Here is a 23,836-nt window from a genome sequence, read left to right as displayed (position 1 = left end):
GAACTCATCCTATCTCGTCTGATCTGGGAAATAGTCTTAAATAAAGCAGGTAAGCCGGAAGCATATGCAGGACAAAGTTGAAACAAAATTTAAAAGTACAGAGATTACCAAGCCATGTGGTGAAGGCCTGTAATCCCAGCTACTCAAAAAGCTGAGGAGGGGGAGTAGCATTTTTAAGTACAGCAAGAATTCGGGGATAGCCAAAACAAACTATTGAGACTGTGTCAAAAGGCAGCTCAGATGTAGGTTAGCGTGCCAGTGCTGAATGAACTCAAGTGTGAGGTCCAAGGTTCGACTTCCCAGGATTACCAAAAAAAAAAAAAAAAAAAAAAAAAAAAAAAGTTTTTAAGCAGAGTTTTATTCTTATTGGATAGTAACAACAGACACATACCCAGTGCTCTCCTCTGCCCTTCTGATTTATTTCTTTATTCAATCTTCACAAGTGCATGAGGTTATCTTAGCATTGGCCTCGTTTAGTAGGTTAGAAACCTGACGTTCACAACTATAATTTCTGCAAGGTCATATAGCATCTAAGTGGCAAAGGGTGAGAATCTGGAGTAAGCTCCATTCCTTGCCAACATTTACTTCCCTAAGTATGTGCCAGACTGGGGCTTTAGTCTGACCCCGGGATCTCTGAAGAACCTTGGGCAAAGAAAAAATAAAAAAACAAAAAGCCCTGTTACACCCTTCTATTGTCAATAAGATTATTTCCTTTCAACTGATATGGCGTGGTCTTTAATCCTATATTTTCAAACACACTTTTCTCATAAAATATGTACCTGCACAACATCTATATCGTGGTATTCATGTGCTCAGATATAATGTCACCCCCCACCAGGTCCTGCCTCATTCTTACTTCTTGTGACTAACGTGGTTGCCATGAGTTTTTTCCTGAGAGGAAATGAGCAGCCCATGTGTTGCACAGATGGTGAAAGTCATGTAGAGGTCAATGACTTGAGCAAGGTCATAGACCAAGTTAACCACATTTGGCTCCGATCGGATCAATAACGGCTGTGTGTCCAGTCTCGTCCTTTGCTGGCCTGTCTGTCCCGGTCCTGGGCCACATTCCAAATGGGGTCATCCGGTGCACACCGCCTGGCTGAAAACTCCCCCTGTGGTTTCCCTCACATCTGGTGTTTTTCACTTCTCTTTCTGACACGTGCTTTGATTCGATTGCTGCTCCAGCAGAAAGATGTCCCAAGGCTCTATGGGACACAGCTTATTCAGGGAGAAGTGACCATTACGCCCGCCTCCTGATGGGACTTCTAAATATAAGTGGGATCACAGTTGCAGCTTGCCATCTTTGAAGCATGCTGGAAACTCCCAAACTCAGTACCTCTACTTGGCTTCCACAGGCCCGTGCCCCAGCTCACTGCCGACCATGTCTGAAGTCTTCCTCCCTTCCTTTTGTGGATGGCAGGGGTGAGGAGTGGTTTTGTGCCTTCCCTGAGGGTTCATGGATCAGATCTCACCATCAGCTCACACACAAGCTGAATGATTCACAAGCTTACATCCATATAACCCTATCAACAACAGACTTCCCCAGACTTCTCCATCACGCTCCTTCCAGCAAGTGTTATTTCTACTTCTGTCCTTACCTCTTTGTAACGAGTCTCTTCCTTAGTTAGAAAAGCATTTTTTGTCACATTAATTTTCTGAGGGAGACACCAGGTATAATAGTGCATGCTTATATCTTACACCTGTAAATTCATGAGGCATAGGCCAACCTGGGCTACGTTACATAGTGAGGCGTTCTCTCAAAAACCAAAAACAAAACAAACGAAACCCCCCTCAAATTTATTTAAATAAAAAAAACATTAAGAACATGAAGAGTAAAAAAAGGGGGGGAGGGGGGCCTGGAGCAATGGCTCAGCGGTTAAGAGCACTGACTGCTCTTCCAGAGGTCTTGAGTTCAAATCCCAGCAACCACATGGTAGCTCTCAGCCATCTGTAATGGGAATTGACGCCCTCTTCTGGTGTGTCTGAAGACAGCGACAGTGTACTCATGTACATAAAATAAGTAAATAAATCTTTAAAAAACAAACAAAAAACCCAAAGTCCACAGTTCTTCCACCTTACCAGCTCATTATTTTGTTTCCTCTGATCTCATTTTCCTTGCAGGTTTATACATTTTTTGTTCATTTATTTCCTTCTACACAGGAGAATGGTAGTCCATACACAGCTGTGTGTCCTGTTCTTTTGCTCAGTCAATGGTATAAATGTTTCCTGTTGTTTTGGGCTGGATTTGGCTCCAGTGTCCCCCAAGCCTCTGTGTGTCGAAATTAAACCCTGTTGTGATACATTAAGGCAGAAGAAACTTAATCCCACTATGGAGTTTAGAGGTGGGGCTTTTGGGAAGGATTAAAATTAGATAGATAGAGTCCCCAATGCCAACTCTTGGTGGCTTTACGAAAGGAAGAGGAGCTGGAGAGATGGCTCAGTCGTTAAGTTGCATAGTGCTCTTGCAGAGGACACCAGTTAGGTTCCCCGCCTCACACGTGCCTGATGCCTCTGGCCTCGGTGGCTATCTGCATTCATACACACACCCCCACATACATATATACAAAGTTAAAATAATTAAAAAATTCATAAAAAAAAAAACGAGGGAGAGCGGCTAGACGCATATGCGTGTGACCTGTATTAACCTGGGGCTCTGGCATCACCAGGCGGATCCTCAGACTTGAGCCTCTGGAACCGTTTGCCAGAATAAGGCCCCTTTCCTTATAAGAGACCAGTCTCTGCTATTGGCTGACTAGTGATATAGCCAAGCTCCCACAGTATCTTGAGGAAGGAAGGAGACACAGGATGGGAGAAGGACATCGGGAACTTCCATAAAGCAGTGGGTTGTGTATGAGTCTTGTGGGGACCCATCTTTTCCTTATAATGAAGCTAGAGAAGACAGAGGGGTGTGGGGGGAGGGACAAGACAACCCACAAATAAGCCGGAAGTTCCAGACATTTTCCCTGAGGAGCTCAATTAGAGGCAAGGCTACGCGTTTCGGTAACACTTACCTAAACAGACCTCAGAGAAGAACGACTCACCATAGACCCAACCTCCCTACCCTTGAGGAAGAACGACTTCCCGTGGGCTGTGGGAAATGGTAGTAAGTTACATTGCTTACTGTAATTCCCAGAGCTTTTCCAGAGTGAAATGAGGAAGCAGAGCCTTCTTCCTGCTGGAAGGGACTGTTTGCGTTCCTGGCTAGGTTTTCTACTTTTATCTTGGCCCCTCTTTTCCTCTCAGCTGTCCCAGCCCAATCCCGTTTCCCAGATGGGTTACACTGTCCTTACTCAGCCAACCTTCCTCCTGTTTAACTGGCAAGGAGAGTTTCTTGCTTTCCTTTGTTGACTTTCCAAAGCCAACAGGCCATACCAGCTCCCCTCCTGGGCTGTGTCTGCACAACACACAGCCAGCACCTGGCAGCATCCGCACACGGTCCGGACCCGCAGCCCCTAGACGGCTGAAGGGCAGAGAGAGACCGCAGGCTACTGCATCCAGCCGTGCTTCTTTGGGGGTCGCTCTGCCTCCCGCAGGGAAGCCAGCTGACCTTCGAGACCGCCAGGCGCTGTCATCTTTGCAGCTGTTCTTCAATGACAGGTGAGGATTGGTGTTTATGAAAAAATATGCGAGTGAAATAGGATGGGATAAACCAAATGTGCCAAGGAACAAGGTAAAAGTGCATATTACCCACCTTCCCCAAAGACTAACTGCGGAACCAGAAACGGCAGCGCCTGCCTGTCACTTGGGAGCCCGAGGCAGGATGTCCCATTCAAGTTCGAGGCCAGCTAGGGTTGTGCTTCACTGTGTTCGATGTTAGCTTGGCCTACTATGTGAGACCTAATCTCAATAATTAATTAATTAATGAATTTTAAAAAATCATTGTTAATCTTTTCTTTTGGTCTGAGGTAATTCGGGAGATTGTTTGTTTTCTGCTGGGGTGGGAACAGGTCGGTTTTCCCATGCTGGGCAAGCACTGAGTTGTATCTTTAACTCCATTTGAATCCTTCTGTCGTCTCCTCTCTTGCCCTGCTCCATAGTGTGAGTTTCCTTTACTTTGTCCAGTTGGGATCACATCCATTCCTTTAGTTCCCTAGTGCTTCCTCATGAGGCGTCACAGCTGAACATGGGAGACAGTAGACGAGATTACGATGTTGCAGCTCTCTTTGGGGGTCTCTGGGGTTCCTGGTTTCTGTTGTGTGGCCTTGCTCTCTGCCTCTGTCATCACGGCGCTCTTCCTACTCACATGTCTGCGTCTCTACAGCGCAGTCTCACTGTAAGACAATGCTCTCCTTCTCTATGCCCTCACCTTAACTGCAGTAACCGTAACTCCTGGGGTCACAGTAGTATTCCAGGCACTGAGCATGGACTTCTCCATGCAGATTGGGCTGTGAGGCAGGAACAGAATGCACCTCTATGCTTCCTCTATTGCATCTTTCTGCTTTTTGCTAACAAGTCTATTGGGAATCTGTTCTAGGATGTGCACTTTTGTTGGGGAAACAAACTAAAAGATCCATGTGAGAGGAAGAAAGAGAAGGCCCGAGTAAGAGCCTTGGGAGCCCACAGACTCGGGGAGAAAGAGAGAGCAACTTTACAACACAATACAACACATACACACACACACACACACACACACACACACACACACACACACACACACACACACTTTTCTTCCCACACAAGACAGGGCTCTTTAGAAACCTGCTACAGAGGGTCTTCACTGTGACCCCAGTTCCTCAGCCCAATGTCACTACCAAGCTTGGAACACTTACAGAATGAATGCTGGAAGGAGCTAAAAGAAACCATGGATGTGAAAAAGGAAATGGCCACTCATGCTTTGGAAGCCGAGTGTATTGAATCTATCAACTGAGAAGCACCATAATAGTAAGAGCCATCTGCTGGACACGGTGGCGCACACCTTAAATCTGGAGGAGGCAGAGGCAGATGAGGTTTTGTGAATTTGAGGCCAGCCTAGTCTACATATTGAGTTCCAGGCTAGTCAGGAGTATATTGGGAGGGTCTGCCTAAAAAAGAAAAGAGAAAAAAAAGGGGCAAATACATTTTTAAATCCAAGATCTTAACTTTTTTAAGAAAAAAAAAATAAAGACTTCATTTTTTCAGAGGAATTTTACGTTCACAGAAAAGTTGACCAGAAAAAACAGTCACCCTAGGACCCATGCCTCCCCACAGTCGGCGTCCCCAAGCAGAGGACTGTCTGTAAAGAACAAAGCCACTGACATTCCCCCATCATCCCAAGCCTATAGTGAGCCTCAAGGTTAGCCTTCCACGTTGTATCCAATGTGGATCTGGACAGATGTCTAACGATGTGTAACCAGCATTAATTAGGATCTTAGAGTGGTTTCACTCCCCTAAAAATTATCCCCGCTCTTCCTGTTTCTCCCCCTCAACCTGCTCTCCTGGGACTGAGTGTATTAATTACTTTCGCAGTGACCAAAACAGCTGGACAAAACAAGAGCATGCAGGAAATGTTACAGTTTCAGAGGATTATCATCTTTGATAGGTAAAAAGAAAGGCACGGCAGTGGAACGAGCTCTGCTTGTAACATTGGGAAGGAAAGGCGGAGGGTCCTTATGTCAAGTGAACCAGGAAGCAGAGAGAAGAGGTGGGGCTAAAGGTGTGTGTGTGCGTGCGTGCGTGTGTGTGTGTGTGTGTGTGTGTGTGTGTGTGTGTGTGTGTTTGTGTGTGTGTGTGTGTTTGTGTGTGCATGCAGTTGCACATGCCTGTGTGCGTAGGACACTGGGTGTATTCCTTGATCACTCTTGCTCGACCTTACTTTTTGATATGGCGATCTTTCTCTCTGAGTTTGAAACTCACTCATTCAGATCAGGTTGCCTGGCCGAGGAACTCTAGGGACCTGGCTGTCTCCACTCGGCCACTGGGCGCACTTTTATCTAGTGGGTGCTGAGGATCAAAACTCTTATTTTTAATGTGAGTTCTGGGGACCCAAGCTTTGGTTCTCGGGTTTGTGTGGTGGGTACTTTGCAGACTAATCCATCTTCCTAGGGACAACCTTTAAAGGGCTGTTCCTGGTGGTCCTACTTCCAGCAGCCAGAACCCTTCTCCTACAGGTCCCACAAATTACCAAACAGGGTCCCAAGCTGGGTCCAAGCCCAAACATGGGACTGTGAGGGGCATTCTGGGGTCAGTGCTGGGTCTGTCAGCCGTCAGCAGTTCTTCACAATCTTCACAGTTTGGGTGTTTGCAGAGGGCCGTAGAGTTGGAATCACTTGGTTCATACGTAGTCTTTCTAGCCGCCTTTTGTCAGTTAGATATATATAGTTAAGATTCCTCTGTAGTCTCTCAAGGCTTGGTAGACACTCACACTCATTTTCTGTGAGATCTTAGCCCATTTCTTAGTCCCCGTGAGATTCTGTTTTTCCATGCAGAAGTTGTCTGTGTGCAAGGCAATAGGTGATCTACATCAAGTGCCTGGCATGAAAAAAGTACTTTGCACTTTGATTATTCAAGAAGTATCTTTTACCTAGTGTTTCCAGGGCTGTTAGAAGCTGCCTATACGATATTAACTACAGTTAACAGATCCTGGCCTCATGCAATGCATTCTTTGAAGAGAAAGGTAGATATTCACATAACAATGACTTTTATCAGTTTAACCCACATAAATAAAGAAAAAAAAACCCTTAAAATAGAAAGGAGAGAACAGAATGGTAAGCAACAGGGAGGAAAATAAAGCCCTAAGTGAGAGCCACTCTGAGGAGGTGACAGGAAGCTGAGACCTGAAGTGGAGTTGGGGGTGGGCAGCCAGATGGGGGGCTTTAGTGGAGGCGGTGTGGGTGTGGCAGGGGAAGTGATCCAGGTAAAGGGAACAGGTCCTGAGGCCATGTAGAGATTAATACAGTACAGGAACTGAAACATCACTGTCACCAGAGAGTAGTGAGCGAGAGGAACACTGCATGGTGCTGGAGACACCGGCAGATGGGGCGGGGGTCAGGGACTCAATAGTGAGAGAGAAAGAGTCAGCCGAACGAGAATGAGACAGGAAGGAAAAGCAGAAGGGTGACTTAGAAGAATGGTTCCGGGCATGGGGGAGGCTGAAGGAAGGGGACTTAGGAGATTTCAGTCATTCAGCAATGACTACCCCACTCCTTTCTCTTTCTCTCCCATGCTGGCTGAGAACTCACAATCCCCCTGCTCAGCCTCCCCAGGGCTGGTGTCACAGGCGTCGGCCAGTGGGTCAAGTGGTCCCTTGACAGTTCTGAGACAGCAGCAGACTCAGGGCAACAGCGGGAGAGTTGGGGGAGAGCCAGACACAGGACTCTCAGGAGCGGTATTCAGTGAGGGGAAGAAAGGGAAGGAAGACAGGACCACTGTTTTGGGAAACCAAAAAAAAAGGAGGGGGAGCTACTAAAATTGCTTCTTAAACTTTATCTTCAATTGGAAATTGCGAGCATCTTCATTCTAAGATAGGAAGAACCTGTGCCTAAAAGGTTACATAAGAGAAAGCAGAACTAACCTGCCTTCCAGAGGCTCCACTCCTGGGTACTTTACCTGCAAATAGAAGGTGGTAGGCAGGACCTGGGCCAGCAGGCTAAAGTGCTTGCTGCCAAGCCTGACAGCCAGTGGCCCATCATGGAAACCACTTGGTAGAGGGGGAGGTGTGCCTCCTGCCAGCTCTCCTCTGACCTCTGCATGCCATACCACACATATGTCACCACGCATACCATAAATAAGCAAATGTAAGAGAGAAAGTAGCAGATGCTATCGTCTCAAAAGGACTGAGTACCTAAACAAAGCAAGTTTAGTCACATATACATCAGTTCCAAGTGTGTCCTTGTGATTTTAAAATTATGACTATAAATCGAATGTTCAAGTCCTGATTCCAGGTCAGTTTTACATGAACAGGTCTTTTAAAGATCTTAGAGTACAAACTTTCCAGTTGCTCATACATTTTTCTGTCCCAACAGGAGATAGAAAGACACCAGCTTGTGACGCTGTAGGGCTAATGGAACAGGAGAGTTTCCTTTACCCACCCGCTGTCCTTACTAGCTGGGAACAGAATACAGTTTCCATCCCACCTTCTCCTTTATTCATGAAGATGAGAAGGATAGGTTGGTCATTTATATCAAAGTTTAGCATGTGCAGTTTAATAAGCAAAACAGTTGTTCTATATCACCTGCCCCTACCAAAAAAATTACCCCCCTCCAAGTTTCTCAACCCCAGAGGAGTGCTCTTTCAGGCCTTCTCTAGCTAACTCTGCTTGTTGTAATTAGCATACCTCAAAATGGCTACTTCTCAGTCTCCTTCTCTAGTGACTTTCACTGCAGAAGGTGGGGATTTAACTTTCACCCCTACCCATAATCCATGACACATGTGTTTCCTGACCTTATACACCTGCATTTTTTTAGCCTAATACTCAGTATTTACATTACCAAGGACAGAAGAGGAGGAGGAGGAAGAGGAGGAGGAGGGGGAGGAGGAGGAAGAGGGAAGGGAGGAGGAGGAAGAGGGAAGGAAGGAAGGAAAGAAAGAAAGAAAGAAAGAAAGAAAGAAAAGAAAGAAAGAAAGAAAGAAAAGAAAGAAAGAAAGAAAGAAAAGAAAGAAAGAAAGAAAGAAAGAAAAGAAAGAAAAGAAAGAAAGCAAGCACTGTTTGCACCTATGTTATGAAGACATTCTGATTACATCTTCTCTCTTCATTTTTCTCTCTCTGGCATCAATTGTACCATTTTCCATATGCCTCTTGCTTACATGTATACATCACTAACAACCTGTACTCTACCCCTAGCTGTTTAAAACAGCCTGGCATCCTGTCAATTAGAAAGAGCTGCTCTGATCTAGAGCCTTGCAACCCACTCTTACCATACTCATTGATCATCAGGCCTGGGGCCAGTTATCAAGCTGGGATATCTCTTTACCGCATCCTGGGGCTTTCCTTCTTTCTGTGTTGAGTACCCTGATGCCTTTGCACCTCCCCCTCTTTCTGGATTTGCTCCTTTGTTTTGCTGGGAGCTCATCCTCCAGTGAGCGAGAAAGCAGAGGGAGAGTGGAGACACTGCCCTGTGTGCCCTGCTCTTGTCCACTTGGCAGTCACCATATCAGTGTCTTCTCGATTCCCAGCTCATCTATCTTTTTGTCTGGCTCTTTCCCCTAGCCACCGAAGATTCATTCAGGAAGTGTTGCAAAGTTAATGCCCTCTTCCCCAGAGCAACCCTTATCTAAGGACCAAACAGAGATAAAATAAATACCTTCCTCAGCCCTAAAGGTAATAACTTAGAAGCAGATTGTGTGTGAGTGTGTCTGTGTGTGTCTGTGTGTGAGTGTGTCTGTGTGTGTCTGTGTGTGTGTGTGTGTGTGTGTGTGTGTGTGTTGTAGATGATGGAGTAGTGCTGGTGGTGGCGGCAATGTACTTAACCCAGCATGCATTTGTGGAGACCAGAGATGGAAGTCAGGTGTCTATTGCTTTCCACCTTCCCTTTCAGAGACAAGAACTCTGACTGAATCTAGAGCTTCTTGTTACAGCTAGACCTGCTAGATCTGTCTTCCTCCTCTCTCCCCTCCAGTACTGGGGCTAGAGGAGGCACTGCAACCACAGACAGAACTGGTGACCTGAACTCAGATCCTCATTCTTACACAACAGACACTACCTACTGATTCATCTCCATTCAGTGGCTGTGGTTGTTTGAATGAGAATGTCCCCCACAGACTCAACTGTTTGAAAACTTGGTCCCCAGTTAGTGGAACTGTTTGGTAAGGATTAGGGGGTGTGGCCTTATCACTGGAAATGTTTCACTGGGAGCATACATTGAGGTTTCAAAGCATTCCCTCACACTACTCCCAGGGTTTCATGGTTGCATTTCAAGATGTAGGTCTCAGTCACTGTTCTGGCACAGTGGGTGCCTGCCTGCTGCCATGCTCCCAGCCATGATGATAATGGACATACCTTCTGCAAGAGTAAGTCCCAAATTAAAGGTTTTCTTCTATATTTGCAATAGGAAAGTAAGATGCGCCTCTGAGTAATTTTTGGATCGTTTCTTTTCAGCGTTTTCATGGACTTGTCTTTCCACACAGCCACGCTTGCTTTCCCTATCTTTTCTCTTCTGCCAGACGAAAAGCTTCTAGTCACTGGAGCCTGCATGGAAGGCACAGTCCACCGCCAGGTAACAGCTAGAGGATGCAGTTCTGGAGTCTCATTGCAATAACTTCCATTTCATCTTGCTTTAGCTATAACCTCATCCATATTCCCAGTACCTAGTCCATAAACTGTCTAGCATCTGGGGATTATGAAAGGGAAAGTGTGCTGTTGCGATATCCTCAGACACAGACCTGGAATTCAACTTGCTCAGGTCTCTTGATCTAGTTTCCGTCCACGCATCTGTCTCTAGCTTTAAAAATGATCTTGCTGGGCTGGAGAGATGTCTCAGTGGTTAAGAGCACTGACTGCTCTTCCAGAGGTCCTGAGTTCAATTCCCAGCAACCACATGGTGGCTCACGTCCATCTGTAATGGGATCCAAAGTCCTCTTCTGGTGTGTCTGAGGACATCAACAATGTACTTATTGTATAAATGTACTTATTGTATAAAATGTATTTATATACAAAGTAAATAAATCTTTTAAGAAAAATGGTCTTGTACTGAAGTGGCAATGAACACCTGTAATCCTGGCACTCCAAAGGCAGAGGCAGGAGAGTTACAAGTTTAAGGCCAGTCTGGGTATGGTGGATTGAATGCGAAGGGCCCCCACCGGCTCATATGTTTGAGTGCTTGGTTGCAGTTAGTGAAACTGTTGGGGAAGGATTAGGAGGTGTGGCTTTGTTGGAGGAGGTGTGTCATTGGCAGTGGTCTTTGAGGTTTCAAAAGCTTACATCAAGTCCAGTCTCTCTTTTCTTTCAAGATGTGAAGCTCTCAGCTCCAGCTCCAGTACCATGCCTGTTGCTTCCCACCATGATGATCATCAGCTAACCCTCTGTAATTGTAAGCAAGTCCCCAGTTAAATCCTTTCTTTTTTAAAGAGTTACCTTGCTCGTGGTGTCTCTTCACAATAGAACAGTAGTACAAATAGCATACGAATAATGAAACAAAGTCAACCTACGCATAATAAGCAAACAAACAAACAAACACATCATGCTGTCTTCCTTTACATGTTGATGTCTTTGTTGTCTTTTCCTGTAAAGCACTGGTGCCTATTATTTGCTTAAATGTGCATAAAGAGACCCTGGAAACACACTGGAGAAACTAGTCACAGTGCTTAGATATGGACAGGATAGAAGGAGGACTTTTTTTTTTTGGTTTGTGCCTTTTTTTTCTCTTTCTTTTCATTTCTCTCTCTTTCTTGGCTTTCATACCTTGAGAGTGTCATGCTTAACCACTGTTAAGTTTTGGTTGAGGTCTGGGAAGAAGTAGAGCACATTGTACTTGTTGAAGTATCAAGTGTTGGTTTTTTTGTAACTGCAACTTCAATATTAGAAATGAGAGGTTTCTCAACTGGAAACCCTCTTAAGCTAATAGAGAGCAATGAGCCAAAATGCATTAAAAGACTTTTTGGCAAGACAAAGAAGACAAATTGAATAAAACAAACAAGGCTAGATGACAAAAAAATAAGTTAGGAAAATATTGGCATGAAATAAAATGAAATGAAATATGGCTTTCTTATAAAGCAACTTAAAACATGTTAAATTCCAATAGAAAATTAGTGATAAAAGTCATAAGTCATTAGTAAAAATTATATGCCATTGAATATTGAAAAGTGTTCAGTTTCAAATATACTTTAAATAAAAAAGCAAAACTTTATAAAGTTATAAAAATCTGGTGATATAGGTGATGAGGTAAGGATTTGATGATAAGAGAAGTCTAAAATAATTTGTTTGCTTTTTGTTTGTTTTCGAGCAGGATTTCATTATATAGCCCTTGCTGTCTCAACACTGGTTATATAGACCAGGCTGACTTTGAACTCACAGAGATCTGCCTGACTCTGCCTCCTGAGTACTGGGATTAAAAGCATGAACTGCCATTCCCAGCCTCTAAAACATTGTTAGTGGTCTCATAAACTGCAGTGAAGTTTGGTACTTTCAAAATTAAGAAGTTATACTCTTGACTAAAACAACTTCTCCATCAGAAATCTATCCTATCAATTTACTTGCACTGGACACCATGGCCTGCTTCCAAGGATTCCTTGAAGCATTTGCACATAGTCCCCAAAAGTGTAAGCAGCTTAACCATTCACAGTAGCAGACTGGCTACATAAATTATACTGTATTCATTGAAAGATTTGAATCATCATTGAAAAGAACAAAGCAACTTTATACTTGTGTCATAATTTCTAATTTGTATTGTTGTTAAGTTTGAAAGAAAGACATGATCTGATCAAAGTGCTTACACTCATATCTGAAAATGTCACAGGGAACCTGTTAGATTGCACAATTAATACATACTACTTTAAAAAGACAATTTATGGAAAACTACGTATGGAATGACATACATGCACGCTCCTTAAGAATAAAGATAAGTTTGTGTCCACACAGAATATCTCTGGGGCACTGCCAGGATGGTTTAATCCTGTGATTTATTCTGTGTGATCAAGAAATGCACTATATAACATAAATGGACTCAAGGACAGACATCACATTATCATCTTAATACTCCAAAAGGCTTTTGACAACATCCACCATCCTTTTATGATAAAAGTCCCAAAGATGCTAGGAGCAGAGGAACAACAAACCAGGACAACGGTCTAGCCATGTGTAGCTAATAGGTAAATGTATAGTCAACACCATGGTGAAAAATTCAGAGTATTTTACTAAAATCAGGAAGAAAACAAGGTGTATGCTTTCTCTACTCTTTTGTTTAAGATTCACTTTTTAAAAGGTTTGAAACTTGTGTGTGTCTGTGTCTCTATGATCTGCACATGAAGGCAGTTGCCCAGGAAAATGAAGGAAGGTGTTGGACTCCCCTGGAGTTACAGGCGGGTGTGAGTTACCATGTGGTGCTAGGAACACAACCTTTCTTTGAGAGAACAACAATTGCTTTTAACTGAAGAGGCATCTCCCCAGTCCCTGAATTTTTCAACTCTTACTCAATAGAGTGCTTAAAGTCTTGGCTAGAGCAACAAGACAAGAAAAGAAGAGAAACAAACAAGAAAGGAAGAAGTCAAACTATCCCTTTTAGAAAATGATATGATTCCAAACAGGAGTCCACCTAAAGACCCCCCCCAAAAAAAACCAAATCAATAAACACTTTCATCTAAGCAGAATTAAAAAAATAGCATATGGATTCAGCAGCTCTACCTGGTTGGTGGCAGACATTTTAAATCCAAGAATTGGAAAGCAGGGGAATCTCTGCGAGTTCTAGGTCAGCCAAGAGCATCTTAGAGAGACCCTGTCCTAGGAAAGGAAGTAAGCAGGCGAGCAAACAAGGAAGGAAGGAAGGAAGGAAGGAAGGGAGGAAGGAAAGAAGGAAGGAAAGAAGGCAAGAAAGCAGGTAAGCTCATGCAAACAACTCCACTCAAAATTTTCTAAAACAAACAGAAACAAAACAGTTACTTGGCATAAACATAATCAAGGAAGTGAAAGATCTCAACAATTAAATAATCGGTGGGGTAGACTGTAAGAGACAGAGCAGAGCAGAGTGGCTTTGACAAAGCTGCCTGTAAAACAGTCTCTTCAGTAAGGCTCTGGGAAACATGGGCGTCCACACATAGAAGAGTCAAACTAGATCCCCATAGCCCTACACAACGATCAAGTCCAAATGACTTAATTTAGAGTGCCATAAAACAAGACCCAAAACCCTGAAAATGTTAGAGGAAAAAGGTACAAAAATATTCCAGAATATGGATTGGGTAGGAGTTTTCCGACTGAGCCTCTAGTGGCTCAGGAAATAGTTCCAACAATTGTTAAATGGAAGATCCTGAGTTAAAATGTCCACATAACCAAGGAGAGGATTTATCAGGTGAAGGATCAACTTGCATAGTGGGAGGTGGGCTTTCTAGCTATATGTCTGACAGAGGATTAATTTCTAGAGAACACGGAGAAGCAAGGAATCACAAAACCCTGTCAACAAATGGGCTGACACAAGGGATGGGCAGCTCTCAAAGGATCAGGTACAAATGGCAATGAACATTTGTAAGTGGGCAGCAGCACACTGCCATCAGAGGGATGGAAGGGAGTCCATCCCATCCCAGTCCCAGTGGCACTTAGTAAGAAAGCAAGATAAGAACGGATGTTGTCAGGATACGGACAAAGGAGAAGCCTTGTATATCGCTGGCGGGAATGCAAACTGGTCCAACTGACATGGAAGTCTGTCAATAAGCTAAAAATGGGTCTAGATTATGCACTAAGTATAGCACTCGAGGATACATATCCAGAGGACTCCAGTGTCTTCACACACTCTGTAGAGATGTTTGCATGGTGCTCCTCAATAATAACTACGTTTCAGAGTCAGTCTTGGTTCCAACAACAGAGGAATAAATGAATAAATAAATAAATAAATGTGATAAATGTATACAGAATATATTTTTTAGCCATGAAGGACAAAGTTATGTCTCTTGGCAGAAATGAATACAACTAGAAATAACCACATTAAGTGAATTGAATCAGTCTTGGAAAAACAAGTGTGTTTTCTCTCACAAGTCGCTCTCAGATTTTATGTAGTCCCATAACATCATGCATATAAATATGACATGGACGTAGACATATAAAGGGAGGGAAAGGGGAGAAGGGAGCCTGTGGAGAATAGGCTTGAATTAAACTGAACATATATATGAAAATTACATTATGTAACCTATAATAGGTCCAATGAATATACACAGTGAAAGGGATACAGTGTGTGTGGAGGTCATAAGAACTAGTCGTGTTATATACATTCTGAATAAAGAAATACACATGTGTGGAGGCCATAAGAACTAGTCATGGTGTATGCATTCTAAATAAAGGATCTAGGTGGATGAGGGGGTCATGAAAGAGAAAGGATAGTATATCTTTTTCTTGTCTATTTTCTACTGTAAAGAGAAGTACATGTTTGAGCCTGGCATGGTGGTACGTGTCTTTAGTCCCAGCATTCTGAAGGCAGAGGCAGACAGACCTCTATGGGTTCCAGGCCAGCCTGATCTACAGAATGTGTTCAAGGATAGCCAGGGCTGTTACACTGAGAAACCCTGTCTGGGGGGTATCTGTGAGGGATGCAATAAGTCCATGTTCTTTTAAAAAATAAGTATGTCAGCCAGGAGGGGGCAGGGGTGGGAGTTGCCAAGAGAAACCAAAACAACTCAGGCTAATTGAAGCCAAGAGAGGAATTTATTAGAGGATATGAGAAGTCAGGAAGAATGGCAGGCTTGGGTTTAAAAGCAGTACAGGTCAACAGCTCCCAAAGATGCCAAGGCCTGCATGGCAGGGACAGCTCTGCTGGGCCTATGGCAGTGCTGGCTGCTGGGCCCTGACACCTGAGCCACCAGCAGTGCAGCTCTGGGTCTGAGTCCCTGAGCCAATATCCAAGGCAGATCCTCATGCTGTTCACAGTTGCAAGGGAGGCTACGAAATACAGATCTGAATGTTCAACTTCTGAAGTGGAAGGTTGTAGTTTAAATAAATAGTGGAAGGAGTGAGGAGGAAAGGAGAAGGAGGAGAGATGGGGGGTTACATGAACTTTCACTTTCTTTGTGGCAAGAATGAAACTACTGCCTTGCCTCCATATGATATGTCTGCTTTTGTATGCAGGTCTTTTGCGTGGAGTGTTACTCAGAATCATTGGACTTTAGAGTAGAAAGGTCCCTATAGATCATTTAGCTCAAAAGCCTGGTGTAGAAAACCAAACTCATTAAGTGCTGGGGAAAGCCCCAGTTACCCGAGGTAATTCAGTGAAACTCTCAGATGATGCGAGCAGGTGCTCCCATGTAGCTCTGATCTGTACAGTCTCTGGGCCTTCAAGCCTTTAGCAGAGGCTCCATTACAGAGCTCAGAGGTTGGTTTCTGGTAAAGCTGCCTCTTGAAGACTCTGGGCTCCCTTATTACAGAGATTATGACATTTGTACAAGGCTTTAAAGCTTAGACTAAAAACACTTATTTTTAACTCCTAGACTAGTTTATTAAAAGCAAACGATCCAATAGAACTTAAAGAGGATGGAGAACACCTCCACAGTTCAAAGCATCTGCTGTTCTTCCAAGTGCCCAGGTTTCGTTTTCAGTGCCCACATGGCAGCTCACAACCATTTTGGCCTCCTCAGGCACCAGGTACACAAGTGTTCATAGCCATACATGCAAACCAAACACCCATACACACTCAACCCATACATCTAAAGGTTTTCTTAAGAATATAGTGGGTTCTTTTCAGATCTTTTCTATGCATAGGTGTGTATGCACGTTTGTTTGTAGATATATGTATGATATTGTGTACTATTTCATTACTTGTTTGTCCTTGACATATTATGGACTTAACAGACATTGGAAGTAGCCGCATGCCGTACTCTAACTACTGGATGGTCCAGAGGCATTGCATGGACAGCCAGTGCCTGAGGCGAGACAGTCATGGGCCATGGAAGATTTGGGAGCAATATGGTATTTTTAGCTCATCCAACCTTATAAACTCAAAATGTCAGTTGCTTTCATCAATCAGATGTTTCACTAATACTCAGGGCTGCTTTAGAACATGGAGAGTCTTCCAAAACCACCCAGTCTCACTTAACGTGCAGGAAGAGAACCATTTTCCTGGGGTAAAAGGTGGGGATTGCTGGGGACTTGCCCAAGATCACCCGACCAGGACAGTAGCAGAACTGGGTTTTCTTTCTCCCCAAACCTGCCTCCGCCATTGCCGCTGTGAGGGGGAGCTGCAGGGCAGTGCCATTTGAAGGTACCCAGCCCCCATTCCTCAGGTTGCACAGCTTTGAGCCCAGCGTGTCACACCCATGAGTCCTGTGGTGCTTCCCTTCCGCTGTGCCTCTGCGTAGTGTACGTCTGCCCACCTACAGTAACTGCTGCCTCGGGGACACGTGGAAACACGTAAAATATTACATGCCTCCATCTTCCTCTCCGTGACAACGTCCAGTTCACACTTCTCAAGCAGCTTTGTTATCTGGTCAGGTCTCGGCAGAATACTGAAGAAGACATAGCTCATGCCAAGTGGATGGCACAAGGAAGGGAAAAAGAAAGTCAATCGGGTTCTCATAAGGGTTACATCCCTTTAACCAGGGACCGATCATTTAGTGCTAGCAAAGGATTCAGGGGTGGGGTGGGGGATACAGTTAGAACAAGACATGCCCTGCCCGGAAGAGCTCTCTTTCCTTCTGAGAGTTAGCTCCGAGCACTGTTAGCAAACAAAACCCAAAGACTGAGTGCACACCCCAGCCACCTCACTTACTAATGATTGTCTACACCCTACGCTGTGCTACTTCAGTGTTGGTGAAGCTGAATCTCTTCTTTAGATTTTAAAACAGGAGCTACATGGGAGCTAGCTTTCACATACTCCCTCCTAGTGCCCACCTCAGCTCATCATTCGGGGTGCTCTGCTTTGGCACTCACTGTCCTCAGGGGAATCAGATAATGCCCCAAAAGTGTAGCCCCAGAGAGTGAAGAAGGCTCAATCAATATCAAGGTAAGCAATGCTTGTTTGAGCGTCAAGGAAGTGGGATGTAGTCCCAGAGAAAAGGAAGACTGAGCGTTTCTAAGCATCGCAGACCTACCCCTGGGGACCAGTCAGCATCCTTTGGTCTGTGGTAGAGATTACTGGCAGCCTTAATGCCCTTGACTGGTATCTGATTAGCCTTTGTTATTGGTTTACAAAAAAAAAAAAAAAAAAAGCTGCACATGAAAAGCGACCTCACCCCTGAGGCATCCATTTCCTGCCCTCTGCATGTGTGGGCTAACAAAGAACACACTCTTATCTGACAGTGGCCCAGAGCCACCGACTCTGTGTCCACATGCAGTGACGAGGCAGCCAATGCCCTTGACATGGAATTAGGAAGTTGCAAAGTTCTAATTCTCTTCCTAGTCCTTACATGACCGTCGTCTTTAAACTTCTGAGGCTAAATTTCCTCATCTGGGAAAGGACAGTAACCGTCCCGGAACTATTAACAATTTCTTATGTTTCTGCACTAAGTATAGCATATAGTTCCTCCCACAAAATTACCAAGATAATATCTGTTCATTAAAAATAACAAATTTATTTCAATATTTAGTTTCATTTTTATCAAGACTATTTGACAAATGCTGTACCCTCAGATTCAATTAGCAGAAGTGCAGAAAATGTTACTAAGTCACTAAATACTGCAGCAAATGGAGCTACAGCATTTAGAAAAGCTCTGGTGCACACTCGAACCCAGAACTGGGGAAGCAGAGGCAGGAGGATCTCTGAGTTCGAGACCAGCCTGGTCTACAGAGCAAGTTCCAGGATAGCCAAGACCACACAGAGAATCCCTGCCTTGGAAGCCCCCATTCCCCCCCCCAAAAAAGTCTAAGAAAGCCACATTTAACAGTGTGATGTCTGTTTCGCCATTGAAAGACCCTTAGCTCTGTTCTTCTAACTGCCATTTTATCTGGCTTCTGCAGTCACTACTACACCCATACAATGTTTCCTAAATTTAAACCTCTATCATTTATGAAGTATGACTTCATACACTTGAGTTTTTAATTTTCACTTTGAATCTGCATGAGCAAAAAGGGACAAGACACCATTTCCATTATTAGTTACAAAAAGAACGAAACCCAAATCTGGATCTATGTCATCGGCAAGTTATCTGGTGGCAGTTAACTATTTCACTGCTCTCAAGAGTCTAAGAAAAAACCCAGCCCAAGGTATGACATCATTGCCAGGTATGCACCATGGTCCTCTTCTTAGTACCTCATGTACTTGAAGTAAGAAAATTCTCCTATCCAGTGGGCAGTGTTTGACCCAGCAAGACAATGGTTTGCAGCAGTTGTCACAAAAATACAGTTTTCCGTGTGCATACATAAGTTCCCAAATAGCAAATGGTGGTCAGTTTAGAGAATTTTTATTACAGGTTGAGCATACAGAGCTTAAAGGTAATTTACATAACCTCTTCAGTGACTCGTATTTTGACTGAGACCCAGCAGAAGGCTGGTGTAGAATGTAGTAGTCTCTGCCTCACGGTGAACACAAGAGTGCGATTTTGCAGCAGAATTTTTGTGCTAAGGTGTGTTTCGCCTGTGTGATAAATGCTCGCTTATATTACCTGTCAGTAGAAACCAACAAACTTCTTTTTCCAATCCCAGATATTACTACAGTGTTTCGGCCACCACAAGATTCTTGTATGCAGTGTACAGTTCGATTTAATTTGCTAAAAAGTGCTATCATGAAGTCCAAGGAAACCATGTAGTCCTCCCAGTGCGAAGGGTTTTCCAGATGACTTCACTAGTTTTAGAACCTGTGCATTCCTTCAATCCTTTTTCAGTTGTTTTGCAATATTTTCTTGACTTTTTTTTTTCCCTTTCCTTTGCTCCTTCCCCCTGGCTTCAGCCATCTTGGTCAAATTCCAGGCCAATCCTGCGCTAGCTAGGAACCCTGACTGGAGGGCCAAGCCACTGTTGTGAGGAAGCCACGTGGGTGCCTGCAGCTCGCGCCATTCTCTGCCCAAGCTTTCACATCAAGCATCTTAGGCTGCAGTGGCGATCTCTAATCTTTGCCTGGAATTATCGAGGGAGCCAGCCGCAGTTCTGAGGACCGCTGGCTGGTGTCTTTTTCTTTAGTTCTACCACACATTTTGGAGAGGCTTAAATTCTGGTTTGTGGCAAAGATATCGTCCCAGGCGGAGCATCTCCCAGGCACCAGAGTCTTGGATCTACGTGTTCTTTTTTCACGCTCAGGAATATCCTTCCATTCAAAGCCAAAAGTCTCCGGCCCTGTGTGGCACTCGGTGGCTCTTTGCTGCTATCCTCCCTCTTGACTTTTCCTCCTTAGGACTTCTCCTTGCTCACTCTTCCCCTGCACCTTGGGCACAACCACCCTGGCTCAGGGCCCTCCCTATCTTGTCTAGCAGAGCCAAGCAGGGTCCGAGGGCTGGGGACTGGTGGAAGCTGAAGCGGCCTGTCACAAGCCGCGTTGCATGCCAGGGGAACCTTCCCCCCTACCATGATATTATAAGGAAGAATCTGTCCTGGCTGGTTTTATAAAAACTTGACACAGCTAGAGTTATCAGAGAGGAGGAAGCTCAATTGAGTAAGATTCAGCCGTAGGCAAGCCTGTAAGGCATTTTCTTAATTAGTGATCCATGGGGGAGGGCCCAGCCACTGTGGGTGGAGCCATCCCTGGGCAGTGGTCCTGGGTTCTCTAAGAAAGCTGGCTTAGCAAGGGAAGAGGAACAAGCCAGTAACCAGCACCCCTCTATGGCCTCTGCCTCAGCTCCTGCCTCAAGGTTTCTGCCCTGTTTGAGTCCCAGTCCTGACTTCCTTCAATGATGAACAGCGATGAGAAAGAGTAAGATGAATAAACCCTTTCCTCCCCAGGTTGCTTTAGTCACAGTAACCCTGTAACCCTGACTAATGCAAACACTGTGTTAGAGAAGATAATCTGTGTGTATTAATCCACACAGCTAGTGTAGTGACAGGATTCCAGGGGTTTATGGTCCCGAGCGCCCATTTCTCCTTTACTCAGCAGCTGTCCTCAGAATGCTCTAAAGAAGTTCGGAGTAACCTGAACATATCTTGTGAACAAGGCACACGAAGTGGAAGCCTTAGTAGACCTCTTGATCGAGTCTAAATTCAAAATTTGTTTTCTAGACAGGCTTCAAGATCAACAGAGTAAGATTTTCTTAGAATCAAGAAGCAGACAGATGGGGCTAGAGACGTGGCTCAGAGGTTAAGAGCACTGTCTGATCTTGCAGAGGACCCTGGTTCAATTCCCAGTACCCAAATCATCTGGGATTCCAGTCTCAGAGAGTTAGATACTCTCTTCTGGCCTCCCTGGTATAAGGCTCACATATGCAGGTGAAGCCCACATAAAAGAAATAAAACTCAAAAAAAGATAAAGTGGGAATGCACATCTTTTTTTTTTTTTTCTTTTCTTCGGAGCTGGGGACTGAACCCAGGGCCTTGCACTTGCTAGGCAAGCGCTCTACCACTGAGCTAAATCCCCAACCCCCAAGGGAATGCACCTCTTTAATCCCAACATTTGGGAGGAGGCCGAGGCAGGCAGATGGCTGTGAGTTCGAAGTCACACTGCTCCACAGCGTGAGTTCCAGGAGAGACTCTGGCTCCACAACAAAGGAAAAGTGGACAGAGAGCCTCTTATTTCATAGTTCTTAGAAACAGTGTACAGGGACCTGAGTGCTGAATAGACCAGGAAGAAAAAGACCAGGTCAGGCCCCAAACTTCCTCTGGATCCACCTCGCTAAGCAGCGTTTACTCATTTCTTGTGTTCTGTTCTGTGTTCGGTGATCTTGAAGAATGAGCTAGTCTTCATGCTGCAGCTTTAAACTCTAATCTCAACAGCTCTGCGCTCAGGGGAGAGGGCAGGGAGGGCAGGCTTACAGGCTGCAGTCCTGAGGTCAGCTAAGCTTACTCAGACAAGGCCTCATGGGGGCATCAGAGGCAGCGGGTGGGGACTTGAGCCGGAGCCCCGGCAGGCTGGGCTGGGAATTGTAAAGAAAGGCTGCTCAGAAGGATTTGGTTGTGGTTGTTCCCTTTGTTTACTTTGGGCAACGCTGTCATCTTTTAACTGACCCTTCCCAGATGAGATCCTCAGTTTTCAGCTGAGTAAAGTCAGGGGCCTTGCCAACGGGGCGTTTGAAAGCTTTGTGGTCAGTCGCTGGAGGGAGTCCTGAGCAGCTGACACCCCTCCCCCACTCGGAGAAGCAAAGCCAGGGCTGCTAACCTGCTGACTGCAGCTCTGGGCCCGTAAAGCAGGCGTCTCATCCTCTGCCGTGGTGAGACACTGTGGAAGGCCAGGGAACTTTCCACAGGAGGGAGGAAGTTAGCCACATCCCTCCCAGCCACTCTCCACTGCGCTCTGGCTTCAGCCACATCGGTGTGGGTGCCCGGGCCGGTGCTGGGTTGTAGTTGAGAATTGCCTGCATCGACTTCTTGGCTTAAAACAAAAACACTTTCCTTCAGGGCCATAGATTCACAGAGTAAATCCCAACCCAAAGGTGCGTAATATGTGCTTTTCTTTCGTGACTTAAGTTGAACACCATCTGGGCAGCTATGTAGAAATCAGGGGAAAAAGGAAAGTTCATTTACTGTATGCGTTTTAAAAATTCTCTAGTTTCCTTTGGCCCTCAAATACCAAAGAATGGAGTCTTTTATGTCTGATTGGAAACATCTGGTCTGCATGTCTTCGGAAGGCTAGACTACGGTAGGGTGCAGCTTTGCCTAGGCTAAGGTGGGATGGCTTGCCTGTTTTAATTATGGCATCTCGAGTCTTAATGGACTAAAAGTCACTTAATACAACCTCTTAATGTTAATACCATGGAAACAGGCCAGATAGGTGAGGACTCAGTGTCAGAGAGCTCATGTCAAAGGTGAACCAGCACCCAGGTGGCCTTTGTCTGGTCTCCACTGTAAGCACGCAGTGCTTAGGGAGGACTCTTGTACTAAACAGGAAACTATAAAATGCACAGCTCCTGCATTTGAGACCCTCACTTATTTCCAGTTCTGCAGTTTCTTCCGATGGATATTCAGAACAGAAACCTGATGCTCACTCACACCGTGCCTACTGTGTGCCAGGTGCTCACACTGTGCCTACTGTGTGCCTGGTGCTCACACTGTGCCTACTGTGTGCCAGGTGCTCACACTGTGCCTACTGTGTGCCAGGTGCTCACACTGTGCCTACTGTGTGCCAGGTGCTCACACTGTGTCTACTGTGTGCCAGGTGCTCACACTGTGCCTACTGTGTGCCTGGTGCTCACACTGTGCCTACTGTGTGCCAGGCTGTTGCGTATACTCCTCATCTCATCTTTACAACAGTTCTGTGAGGGATACCTCATTATGGCTACTTCATAGATGATGAAGTTGAGAGGTTGTCCAAGTGTGCCCAACTGGAAAGATGCAGCATCAGGACCAGAGTCCACGTTTCTTCTATTCAATAGCTCCTCTGCACATCACACTGAACAGTTAATACTTTCCAACTTTCTAAACCAAGGCCTCATTTTCCTAAGTTTTAATTTTATAGTTACAGTCATTTAATACATATTAGAAAGCTCATTTCACCAGGCACAGCTGAGACACCAGTGATACCAATGATACAGCAGTGGACACAAGGACTTTTTTCCAGAACACAGTCCCTTAGGGGAGCGGACAGTAACCCTTAAAATAAGTCCCAGGAAGTAAGCCATGCGGCTAAAGAATGAATCAGGAGAAGGAGTAGGGGATCCTGGAATCTGGGGCTAGGGAAAGACAGAGATTTCACCAAAGGAAGTTGTCTGTGTGGGTGGAGTTAGAACAAAGAGCTCAAGGGGCCTGAGAGAACAGACCAATGGACATCTTTGGGGAGATGCTGAAAAGAGCAAAAGATGCCTCTAACATCGGGGAAGGGCAGAGAGCAGTGTGCAAGAAAGCAGGAGTATGAGGCGGAAGGCAGCGGAGGCCAGGTTGGGTAGGGCCTGTTTTGAGGCAAAACCACCAGCTTTTCTCCTGAAAGAGAAGGGGCCAGGGAAGCACTAGAGCACAAGACAGATTCTGGAGGGTGTGTTGAGCGGAGAACAGAGAACAGGGAAAGCAGAAACCCTAGCTGGGCGTCCATAGCAAGTAATCGGGTGAAGATGACGCTGACAGCAGACACAGATGCAGTTCTGTGACCTCGGTATTACTAGCCACAGTTTTTACACGCCATGGTATCATGAAACGTGCTCCTGTTTCAGAGACATGGCTATTTCCAGCCTTGCAAATGCTCATAGAGAATGCTGTCATTAATATCCCACTACCCCTTTTGCA

At 45.0% G+C, this 23,836-nt stretch overlaps 1 pseudogene; it reads right to left on the bottom strand.

Moving 5' to 3' along the window:
• Positions 1 to 16,759: 16,759 nt before the first annotated feature.
• Smim15-ps1 (small integral membrane protein 15, pseudogene) lies at positions 16,760 to 22,587 on the bottom strand (annotated as a pseudogene).
• Between the last annotated feature and the right edge of the window lie 1,249 nt (positions 22,588 to 23,836).

The sequence above is a fragment of the Rattus norvegicus genome, chromosome 2, assembly GCF_036323735.1.
Source record: "Rattus norvegicus strain BN/NHsdMcwi chromosome 2, GRCr8, whole genome shotgun sequence".
NCBI lineage: Eukaryota > Metazoa > Chordata > Mammalia > Rodentia > Muridae > Rattus > Rattus norvegicus.
The sequence above is the reverse complement of the archived record's forward strand: the minus strand, read 5'-3'. Positions and strand labels throughout refer to the sequence as shown.